The following is an 11,813-nucleotide window of genomic DNA, read 5'->3' as shown; positions in this document are numbered from 1 at the left end:
CAAGTGTCAAGAAACTGAGCCTTACTAATACATCCTCTTTTTTTCATTAAAAGAGTAACAAAAGTAAAATAAACCTGATGAAGAGCAATACACTCAAAACATGCTGGGTAAATTTCAAAAAAAAAATCCATGTTCCGTGGATGTTTCCCCAGGGCTGGCCCTATCATTTGGTAGTTAGGTGGCAGATGCCGCTGTGCATGGCAATGGGCAGTGAATGTTTCCATCTATCAGAGGACAAAGTTGTGTGTTCCATGAAACCTTCCCTGCAATCACTTAGCCAGCCTGTTGCACTTGGATACAGTCCCATTGCCAAAGTATTAACAAATAATTTCTTATTCCAGCAGGCATTTTAAGGTAGTTTTCTGTTTCCATGATAAATTTTAGTTGTTCTTATTCTTTGCATTGTTTTTAACATTTTATGTACGCCACTTAGAAATTCTTAATAGGGTGTGGTATATAAATGCCTGAAATTATCATCTGCTGGTCTGATTATCTTGGTGCAACAGCTGGTGCCCTTTGCCTCAGGCAGCAAAATTACTTGAGCCAGTGCCATTTCCTTCTGCTTCTTGCCCCCTTACCCACCCAAAAAAAAGCAACCAGGGTCAAAGTACTACCCAATTTCCCCACACCACACCCATAGAAGACCTGCCATAGCCAATCTGTTCAATCAGAGCACTTCCCATTGCGTCAGATGTGACAATACAAGTTTTATAATTCTATCCAGTAGTCTATGTCATGGGTGTCAGATAACACTACAGTGGTACCTCGGGTTACAGGCTTCAGGTTACAGACGCTTCAGGTTACAGACTCCGCTAACCCAGAAATAGTACCTCGGGTTAAGAACTTTGCTTCAGGATGGGAACAGAAATCGTGTGGCGGCAGCAGCGGGAGGCCCCATTAGCTAAAGTGGCACCTCAGGTTAAGAACAGTTTCAGGTTAAGAACGGACCTCCAGAACAAATTAAGTTCTTAACCCGAGGTACCACTGTACTTTTACTTTATAAAGCTTGTGCATCATTGTTTATAATACACAGAGTCTTTACAGTCTGGCAAAAAGTTGTGCTGGTCTTTTTGTCTGTTTGCTGCTGTGCTACATTACACATAAATAATATCACTACAGTATTAGTAATGGACACTGCTCTTTTCCTACATAAAAAACTGCTAGCACCTTCATGATGGAAGATGCATGAACACAATGGGCTCCCCCCAACCCCCAACCTCATCTACCACATAAAACCTGCATGTATGCACCCTGATAAAAGACGCACCCTGAATCTATGACTGTTACATCTGACAATTTATTCATGATGTTCCCAGGTGCTGAGGAAAGTGCTTTTCTGCACAGGGAAATTATAACATCTGGCCTCATGCTGTAAACGTTATGCTGCACCTATGAAAGCGGCAACCAGAATATTCTATGTATAAGCTGAAGCGATGGTGCAGAAGATAGGGCATGATGCTTTTAAAATGGCCTCCCAAAAAATAAAGAGATAGGAACTTTTACAGCTAAAACAGCAAACCGCTCCTCTGCAACACCACCTGTAAGGGGCTTTGAACACCACTGAAGGCAAATGCACTCCCTTCTTGATTACTAATGCCTTCACGGTGCCACTGACCCTTCGCTCTGCCTTCTGTTTTTAATTAGCATCATTTTTCACGTAGCTCTACACATCTGCAGAGCTGTCAGGTCTCAGCCACATGCCTCCAGAGAGATTTGTACAATGCTGGAGGAAGAGTTCTGCATCTCCACTTTGTGCTTGCTTGCTCTTTCTTTACAGCCTTTCAAAGCTTCCACAACAGCTGCAGGCCTCGCCAGCAATCAACCTGGGAACAACATACAAGGTAGCATAGCTCTCAGTCGGAAAGTGCACTGCCCATTGTCCAGCGGTGACTGGTGTCCTTTGGGACTGGTGGGTTAGAAGACAGAGCGATCCGGTGCAGGTGAGGCCAGAGCCAATGACAGTTAGAGTCCCTAATGGACCAGCCTCCACTGTCACATTGCAGCAGCCTTCTATGAACAGCCCTCCAGCCACTTACGTCTTCAGCATATTGAAAAGCAAGAAATAGACAGTGCTTTTTTTCTGGGGGGACGCATACCCCTAAACATTTTGTGAATCTAAGTTTGGCCTCACTGAAGGGCAGTATTTCAATATGAGTAGGAAGATGAGAGTGCCTCTAAACATTTTTATTTTTTTTGAAAAAAAGCACTGGAAATAGATATATTTTACCAAACTCAGTTCTGTTAGTCTAAGACTGGCACCCCCACAATGGTCCTCTCCAGATGTTTTGCACTGCAACTCTCATCAGCCCTGCCCAGCACAGTGGGCCATCATTTCAATTTCTGTCTATTTCCCACAGGAAATGGTGTCTCAAGTTTTCCAGGGCATTCTGGGGGATTTTAAGCAATGCTGTGCCAAAACCTGCTATTCAGTTTCTCAAATGATTTCTTCTTGGGGGGGGGGGAGCAGCTCCTCTCTTTCTTCTTCATTCTCAGGACACATTCAGATTTCTTCAGAATTTTGCTAGGTGCAAGGTTGAGTTTACTTTATTCCTGTGGGTGGTGAGTGCATTTTTCTTTCCATTAAACATTTCTCCAGCACTCAGAGGCCTTCCCAGCTGTCTGCTCTTCCAAGTCTAAAAGACCCCCCATGGGAAGAGTTACCTAACAATGTGTCCCCCCCTTCCCACATCAATAGAAATGTGGGAAGCCACCTTTAGAATGAAAGTACATGTAAGACAATGCACAATCTTGCACACATCTACTCAGAAATAAATTCTATGATGTTCAATGGGGACTTACTCCCAGGGAAGTGGATAGACAGTTGGAGCCTGAAAGTCTTTATATTACTAGCTAGGCTTGCTTTCTTGCTAGCTTTCCATGTAGGGTGTGAGAAGGTGCATCAGTAAAATATTCCATAAATTTTATGTCTTGTTGGTTTCCTCACACCGCACTCTACAAATTCTGTACAGGTACAGGTTACTGTCCAAAGCTCTTCTTGTCAAATGCCTACATGGAATTTGGTACGGCTTATCCACACATTCCACATAACAGTGCTTGTGAAGCTAATAAATGGAGTTGTTTTACTGTATTGTAATAATTCTGATAGTGCACCTGTAGGGTTCCATTTCACAAGCAGCTGCAGAACTGAAGATAACATTAATCCCGAATACACTGGAAAATGGGGCAGAAGCAGCAAAGGGAAAAATAATTGCAAAGTTACAAATATTATTTTAGTCTTAGAGCTGCTTTCACCATGGCATTTGGGTGCATCCACATTTCAGGATTAATCTGTAATAGATCCAGGAACTATGGGTACTCATCTAAAGAGAGCTTGCTCTGTTCTATTCTGTTTACTGGACACAAAAATAATGTAATAGAAGACCAGCTCTTGCACATTCGAGAACATTGTGCCTCAAAATGCAAAAAGAAAAGAAATCTAGTTCTTGGTCTAGATATAGTGGATGGCAATTAGGGAAAGGGACTTCTTGGTGGTGGCACTCCAATTGTGAAATTCTCTCTACAAGGAAGCTTATCTTTGGTGTGCCAGCCAAAAACATTCTTTTTATTCTCCCAGGCATTTAAACTGAGCTTGAACTGTGTGTTTGGTTTTTGTTCTGCTCTTTATGTATTTCTTTAGATGCTATTCTTGTCTTTGTTTGATTGTATTTCGGATCATCTTTTTATTTAGTTATTAGACTTCTAAGTTGCTTATTACCTAAAGGTCTCCAAGAGATTTACAACAGTTTTAAAAACATAAACACACATTTTTGTTCAGGCAGCTTAATTAACCTTGTTAAGGCTGACTTTGATGTTCTAATTTTCTTCTGAATTGTGTCTGCCTTTTCAGTTCTAATTGATGGTAACTGTTTCATTGTTGTTTTTTATTTACTGAAGCGCTTTATTTTCCTTTCACAATGACACATAAGGCATTACGATTTTCAGCTCGGGTTGATTTACACATTCCACTTTTTTACTTTCATATAAAAAATGTACAAAAATCTTACAGAAATTCAACCAGACAATTAAATTTAAAGCTGTCATTGCAAACATAAGAGCAACTCAAGCTGAGCAGCTTTGGCCTGTGATGTCTTGCTGGGTTTCAAGTAGGTAAGGAAAGAGAAACAGGTTTATAAGGTTTCCTGAGATATGTTTCCAACAGTGGGAAGGATGGCAAAATGGCCACATTTTCCACAAATTTTTGCCCTGCTCAGCAATAGTGACCTAGAATTCTTAGTGCTTTGGGTAGTGGAAGTCAGATCTTTGTTACCTTGTACAGATCAGACCTCAAACTCCATCATTACATTGCTGGTAATAGTTACAGCCATAAATTAAACTTTTTCACAATATGAATGTCACCAGGACTTTGATCATATTCCAGATGTATATAGGTAACTGTTATATAGCTAAGTGGAATGGTAACAGCTGACTTAGGAACAAGGTATCAGGAACAGACATCCTCACAGCATTATTGGAGATAGCCGCCCCAGTGACAATGCTCTGAGGTGAATTTTGTTTTATGGACCACCACCATCATCTGTCATTCACAGCAGCGTTTTCAGTAGTCATATGGAGAGTGATTGTACAGCCTCTTTCTTAATTCTGTTGAAAGACCAGCCACTTTTAGTGCCTCTCAAAATTTATTGCGTTCCTGCTGTTCACCACAGACCTCTGTAATTAAGAATTAGTGCCTGAGCTTGCTTTTTTCCTTCTCACACTTCTGGTCCTTTTCCTTTTGTGTCATATCTGAGCATTGTGAGCCTGAGGGCAAGGTTTTTCTTCTCACCAATATTTGTAAGCCACTTTGGAGTCTTCTTTGGCTGAAGGCCAGGATAAAATAAAATGCTTAATAATTATCGGGATAGGATGAGGTATAGCTATTTGCCCTGGCAAATGTAAACATTTTTTACTAGTAATAGAAGTCCAGAAGGTCTAAAACATGCCAGTAAGAGGAGGCCACACAGAGACTATGCAACTAACAAGGACTTCAGTAACAAGAAGATTAGGGAGACAGAAGATACAGCAAAGCACTGCTTGGGAATACAGAACTGAAACTGAAAGCATAGTGCCTGACAGCTGACTCAGCAACTTCCTGATATAGCAAGTCTGAAGGGCCAATACACCACACAGTCATTTAAATGGGAGGAAGGATTTTACAACGATGTGGAGATAGGGGTATTCAGCTGGGAAACTCCAAAAAACGACTGCAGCCCCAAAGCCCACCCAGTCTTTCAACTAGTCTTACTTATACCACTGCAAACAAACCATCACTTTGACCCCATACTCCGCTAAGTGGAAGGTAAGCTGCATCGATGTCAGTGGACTTTACTTCCAATTAAACAAGCATTTTCCAATTTTGCACTATAGTAAAAGAGCAGGAAAAGCATTCCTGGGTAATAATTTCCTCTGCTTAGCCCTCAGTGTTTACTGTCAGAAGCCAGACATGCATATAGAAAAATATATGGTGACCTTTCTGACTTGTGTGGCTGAATCTGAGCTATATAATAATGTTAATAGTTTGGTGGCGTTAAGATGCATGCCAGACCTCTCTAATCCCTGGCTCTAGCAAGTGTTAAAAGCAACTCAAGCCTTCTAATTCTTGGAATACCCAAGATAGTGTCCTGGCGACGTGATGAGGGATTAAGGAGTTTGGTGCGAGATGGCAGGTGGGTGGAGCCCCCTTCCTTAACAGAAAAAGCCAGAGTTTTGAGTTAAATTGTTGTAGTGATGTGAGCCAAAAGTAAACCAGCAAGCTGTGAGAAGACAGAGAGACAGAACAATGTTTGAATTCAAGGCTGCAGCTGTGGGAGAAGCGAGACCCTTTTGGAGTGCCAATGCTGTGAACAGATTGAATGTATGTGTAAATAAACCATATAGCATAAAGACACCACAGTCTCCTCTATGCCTCATTTCCAAAGGAAACACGAACCCTGGGTAAGCACCCGGAATCCTGCACCGCTCAGAGACTGGGATAGTGTGCAACATTAAGAACTGGATTTGCTGAAACAGCCCATTAGAGCCCTTAAACCAAAGCTGTTGGGATCTTGCCCCGAGAGTGCAAAAGTGTCAGGGTCATTTTGTTCTGCTTATCTAGTTTGTGAAGAAAGGGGGGGGGGTGGACCTGGAAAGTTAATACACCCTCACACTTGGGTCCCTGATAAAGCTTGTCAGTTTTGGAACAGAGCCTGAAGTTGGGAGATAGCTGTGTAGAGTGTAGCTGCCAATGCTTGCTATATATTGAAAGACGAGGCATATGTTTGTGGTAGGTGGCATTTTGGAACCATTTAGCTCCAAGCAGAAATGTCCAGGGAAGGCTGACAAAGTGGTGTATGTTTCAAGGAAAATTCATGAGTTAGCTGCTTGACAGCTGACCCCACCAAGAATGGAATACAGCAGAGTGCTGACAATGTCTTCTTTCCCTCTCCCTCTCTCTCTTGAGTTCTTCTGTTTCTGCAGAGTCAAAGGAAGGAAGCTTGCCTTATGCTTTCCTAAGAAAAAGAGCTGTGATTTTGCACAGCTATACAAGATGGGACATAGGGTTGATTGGAATTTAAGATACGTTTCACCAGAGTTTAATCCCGGAACCAGTTTACAGATGCCAGTACGCCATACTTGAAATATGTGGAGGGCTAATAGTGCCTCTGAACATCTGCAGAGTGCATTTCTCTTATCCCTAATCATTATATATCACCCCATATTATTTTTTACTGGTAGGCAGGCTTTCTCAGTGCTGGCTCAATACATTTTGCTGCCTGAAGAAGAAATCAAACTTTCCTCCCCACGTAGGTAAGGCAGGCACCATTCAGACACTGATTCCTGCCTCCACCCATCCCCTGCCCATCTCATAGTGCCATCTGAAGTGGGTCATTTTCTCCCCACTGTATTCCTTCTGGACAGTTGGCATGGTTTTGAGACACATAATGGATCCCACCTGTGAATTTCCTGAAATGCACAGAAAACTCAAGCAATTTTATACAATCCTAGCTCCTCTCCTCTCCTGTGAAAAGCTCATGACCCAAGTAACAACAGTGGCCAGTGGTTTAATATGCTTGTTTACCGTATATCATTTGAAAGTTTGGGCTAAGGCAGAATTTTAGAAAAGTGTTCTAACACGGACGTGCATATTTATAACTGTTTCTAAAAGTCTGCCTTAGCCCAAACTTCCAAAGATATAAACAAGCATATTAAACCACTGGCCACTGTTGCCTCTTTACACCAACTTACACAACAAATTAACCAGCATTCTATTGCCAGACCTTGTTTTCTGTCAAAGTACTACAGAACTGCCACATTTGTGTTTCTGAAACTCACCAGTTCTCCATTCTGTTCCTTGTGCCTTGTCTGTGGCCCAACTGTCCTGCTAACTGCCCCGGAACTTTCTGGCACAACATTCTTTTCACCCCCTTGCAAACTGAGGCTGCACACACCCCATATATTTAAAGCTTCCTCCAAAGAATCATGGGAACTATAGCTTGTTCAGGGTACTAGCTCTGTGAGGTTCCCAGGATTCTTTGGGGGAAAGCCATGCACTTTTAACGTGCTTCAGATGTATGCTGTGTACACAGCCTAAGAGATTCGACTTCGTTTTTCTACCAGATGGTGGTTCAAAAAGCAAACAGTCTCCTATCATGTGATCCAGTTAGATGACTTGACAGCTGCTCAGATTGGGCCCTACCACTACACAGAGTGAGGCAGCTCCCCAGGTAGAAGTTGTGGGGCAGGGAGCAGCCGTAAGCTGTGGAAAAAATAGAAATGTGCATACCACAAGGCCTACCCTGGGCCTCCTAAGCAAACCTACTTCCCTCACCTGTAGTGAATGATGTTCTTCCATCACCAGTGGTGAAGTAAGTCTCACCTGCCAGTCTGGCCAGCTTTTGTGCGTCAAATGGGGTGGCACCATCTTGCCCTTGACTTGAGGCAACAAAATATTTAAGGCTGGTCCTGACAGCTACATAATGATTTCTTTATCGTACAGTAAGCCCACAATTTACGCTCGCTTTTCTTATGTGATTGCATGATTCCCAGGAACCAAACCCTCAAGTAAGTTGTAGGTTTATGTATCACTTAATACCTTATGAACAATTTATGCATCACTTAATACCTGAGCCTGGTAGTAGTAAAAGTAGTAGATTATTTATTACCCAGGACAGGTCACACAACAATTAAAAATACAACACTAGAACAGTTTAAAGCAAATTACAATAATAAGAATAGAGTGGGCTCTAAAAATATTCACCACAAGATTCATAGGCCAGGGTAAATAGGTACATTTTCAACATACAACGAAAATTGCACATCAAGGGGGCCAGATGCCCCTCTGTGAGGAGAGAGTGGCACCATTTCTCAAACGTTTAATACCATGGGCTGCATTCAGGCAGCATTTTATTTAATCTTTACAGTGTTTCCTTACCTGTTTATTTTTACATGTGATGTGATGTTTCCCATGATGTAAAATCTAGTGGAATCTAGCAAATGTTTAATTCATGTTACTTCCATTAAAAACAAACAAACAGTTTCAACCCTGTTAACTCAAAAATTGCAGACATTTCGCATTGACAAAATTTGGGGTGTATACAAGCCACAGTTCCACAATACCAGAAGGTACTAAGTATGAAAGGAACATCAGAAACTGGAACAAAAGCGCCAGCATTATAACCAGTAAAACTAATGCATTTCTCTCCCCCCCCCCCCCCGCATGTAGCCGTAGTCTTATCAAGACATCGCTTCCCTCTCTCAATGATGTCTAGCTGCTCTGTAGGACTTATACTCCACAGCAGTCGAAGCCAGCAGTTATGGAGGTCTAGCTGAGCTGTAACAATTAAAGATCTATGGGATAGGGCAGGTTCTTCTTCTTATTTGAAATTTCTTAAAATGTCTTAATGTTAATAGCCACTGCACTTTCCCCATGTACACTTCTGAAACATATCCTACACATTTGGCATGTGTTGAGTAGGCCAATACTTAGAATAAATTACAGAGGCCAAAAGAAGCCAAATGTTTTAGGGCAAGTTGTATATCTGAATGCAGAATGTGGTACTTCTGAACGTGCATTGTTAAACACTACAATAACTCACCTTGAATCTAACAAGGTTGAAGTAGTCAACAAGTGTCCTTTTCTGTTTCCAGGAAAACAATTGGCTTCCTCTTTTGCAGTCATGTATGCACACCACATAATTGTTTTCTACAGACCTCACATTTCACAAAATGCTTTTAGTAAAGATTGAGTGGCAACAATAATTTCAACTTCCAAATTAGTGGCTTGTTCGCATTATGCATTGTTGAGGGCAGAGCAAAAGCAAAAGAAACAAAAAAAAAAACCACCCCACAAATATTTGTATTCTTGGTAAAAGAGATCCTCCTTAGCCCCATGCAGATGTTTGTTGACCAGAAACATTTAAGAATATTTTTATGCATCATTCAGGCTCAATCCATACTGATGTTCTGGTTTGCTAGAATGTGGGTTGTTGTTCCTGGTAATTACTGCATTAATAAGGAAGGCTCATCTACTTATTTTACCATAGACACAAGCTGGAGGGCACAGTTTAATTTCACTGCAAATAGCAGAGGGGTCAGGGCCAGCCCAAAACACTTTGCTGCCTGAGGCAAAGAGCAAAATAGCACACACACCTTGATTTCATACACAGAAGGCAGCTACAGACTTTCATACACAGCCTGGCAGTTGCATGTGAAGGGATAGTATCCTCCAGGACACCCGTGGGTGGTAGACTGGCTTAGGAAGTCCAAGGTAGGTCACGTGACTGTCACAACTCCGTCCTTCAACACCATGCCAGGGTTCCCTGGCCCAAATCATCTCCCACCTGAAAGGGCTTTAGCGTAGAAGTTCGATTCAGTTTGCATTTAAATGTGAATTTACCCAATTCACACTTTCCAAAACAATACATAAACCAAGACACAGCCATCCTTTGAAATTCGTACTCCTCTGAATTTGGCAATGCAGTTCTCCAGCCAAGCAATGTGTACAAAATTGCGTATATTGGAGTAAAGGTAAAGGGATCCCTGACCATTAGGTCCAGTCACGGACGACTCTGGGGTTGCAGCACTCATCTCGCTTTACTGGCCGAGGGAGCCAGCATACAGCTTCCGGGTCATGTGGCCAGCAGGACTAAGCCGCTTCTGGTGAACCAAAACAGTGCATGGAAACGCCGTTTACCTTCCCACCGGAGCGGTACCTATTTATCTACTTGCACTTTGACGTGCTTTCAAACTGCTAGGTTGGCAGGAGCAGGGACCGAGCAACGGGAGCTCACCCCGTCGCGGGGATTCGAACCACTGACCTTCTGATCAGCAAGCCCTAGGCTATGTGGTTTAACCCACAGCGCAAAAAGGCATATGTTAAAGAAAATAACATCAACATGCATTGTATCGGGGGAAATTGCTTACAAAAAACTGTGTATTAGGATACATTTTCATGAGAACCCTTTTTTAAAAAAAGTGGAGACTGATGTGGAAATGTGAAGAAGTGATCGTAAAACTGGGAAAATGAGAGAAACCAAAATTGACAGCTTCTCTCCCCCGCCCGCCCCCCCCCCCTGCAATTGTCTCCAAGTGAGGGAGCAAGAGAAGAAGTAGAGACTGTGTGAATGTTATCATTCTTGGTGATAACAGCCTCTGGCTTCCTTCTGATGAAGTCATCTTGTACTGATCTGCGCTTAGAGATAAGGTATGAAATTCACAGAACTAGAGAAGACTAGAGCTTGGCTGTAATGGCTTAGAGAAAGAGCCATAAAACCACAATCCTTACTGTGAAACCAGTAAAGTCACCATAAGTTGCAACAGCAGAGTGACTGGTTCAAAACATAGTACAAACATTTCTCCCGTGGGCTGGTTTCTGCATTTATTTCATGTCAAACAGCAACTCCACCATCAATCACCTGCAGTTTGTGATGTTGGGTGGAAGCTGAAAGAAGAGTCCTGAGGCAGAAGCTGCACTCACACTTCCTCCATACAATAACATCCCCCAAATAGAATCATAGAATTGCAGTGTTGGACGGGTACCTGAGGGTCATCTAGTCCAACTCCCTGCAGTGCAGGAATCCTGCCCACAGACATCCCTGGGTGGACTCAAACCACCACCCTTCTGGTTAACAGCCAGATGCACTGACCCACTGCAAATACTTCCTTAGCACTCTCATATCCAGACATTACTCCCAAGCATGCCCAGCAACCTCACCCAATACACAGTTAATCCCCAGCAAACATCTGGTCTATTAAAAAAATTCCTGGCAGCATTAAGTCCCAGGAGTTACTCTTGTTGAACCCAGGGGCACTCACTTCTGAGTAAACACGCCCAGGATTGCCAGTTTAGCTGCCGCTTCGGTTCTATGGGAATAAGTGTGAACAAGTTCTTTCAATGTGGATCAGATTCGAGCGTTATGATTATTATTTACAAATGTGTATATCCTGACCTTCAGATAAAAGAAGTTTATTTATATATTTATGCCCAAAAGGCTGAATACATGAAGTTGTTTTGGTATCTATGGCTTTCTCTTAGGATAACCAATATCATTTTTCCATTACTGTCAGGAATGAGCTGTTGTAAAGTCAATGAGATAAAAGACCCCACCTCAAAAAGGGAAAGGACAGAGGTGACAAGAACAGCACTCAAAATGAGTTAACTAAGTGCAATCTAAGTGCAAAACTAAAAGCAAGTTCTCGTTAATGCTTACCTCTGAAGATCCAAAGTCAAGGTGGGTTTTCTCCCCCTGTGAAAGTTGATGTCATTGCTTACTATGGAGAAAAGCAAAAAGGAGGAAGAAAAGCTCTCTGAACTCTTATTATGACATCAGCACTTGCCT

The 11,813-nt window shown here is 42.3% G+C and overlaps 1 protein-coding gene across 10 annotated transcripts in view; it reads right to left on the bottom strand.

Annotated features, from left to right (window-relative positions):
- PPP1R9A (protein phosphatase 1 regulatory subunit 9A) overlaps positions 1 to 11,807 on the bottom strand; it is a 140,447-nt gene extending 128,640 nt beyond the window's left edge. For 8 of the 10 annotated variants that reach the window (XM_080974565.1, XM_080974577.1, XM_080974566.1 and 5 more), the window contains exon 1: positions 11,685 to 11,797. The gene's annotated coding sequence lies outside the window, so the exon portion shown is untranslated. Of the gene's footprint in view, positions 1 to 7,308; positions 7,389 to 11,684 lie in introns of those variants that run through there. The other 2 variants (XM_080974571.1, XM_080974575.1) reach the window with 2 other exon arrangements.
- Between the last annotated feature and the right edge of the window lie 6 nt (positions 11,808 to 11,813).

This window comes from Podarcis pityusensis (genome assembly GCF_964106645.2).
Source record: "Podarcis pityusensis genome assembly, chromosome: 12".
Taxonomy (NCBI): Eukaryota; Metazoa; Chordata; class Lepidosauria; order Squamata; family Lacertidae; genus Podarcis; species Podarcis pityusensis.
Note: the sequence above shows the minus strand (reverse complement) of the source record. Positions and strands in the feature narration are given on the sequence as shown.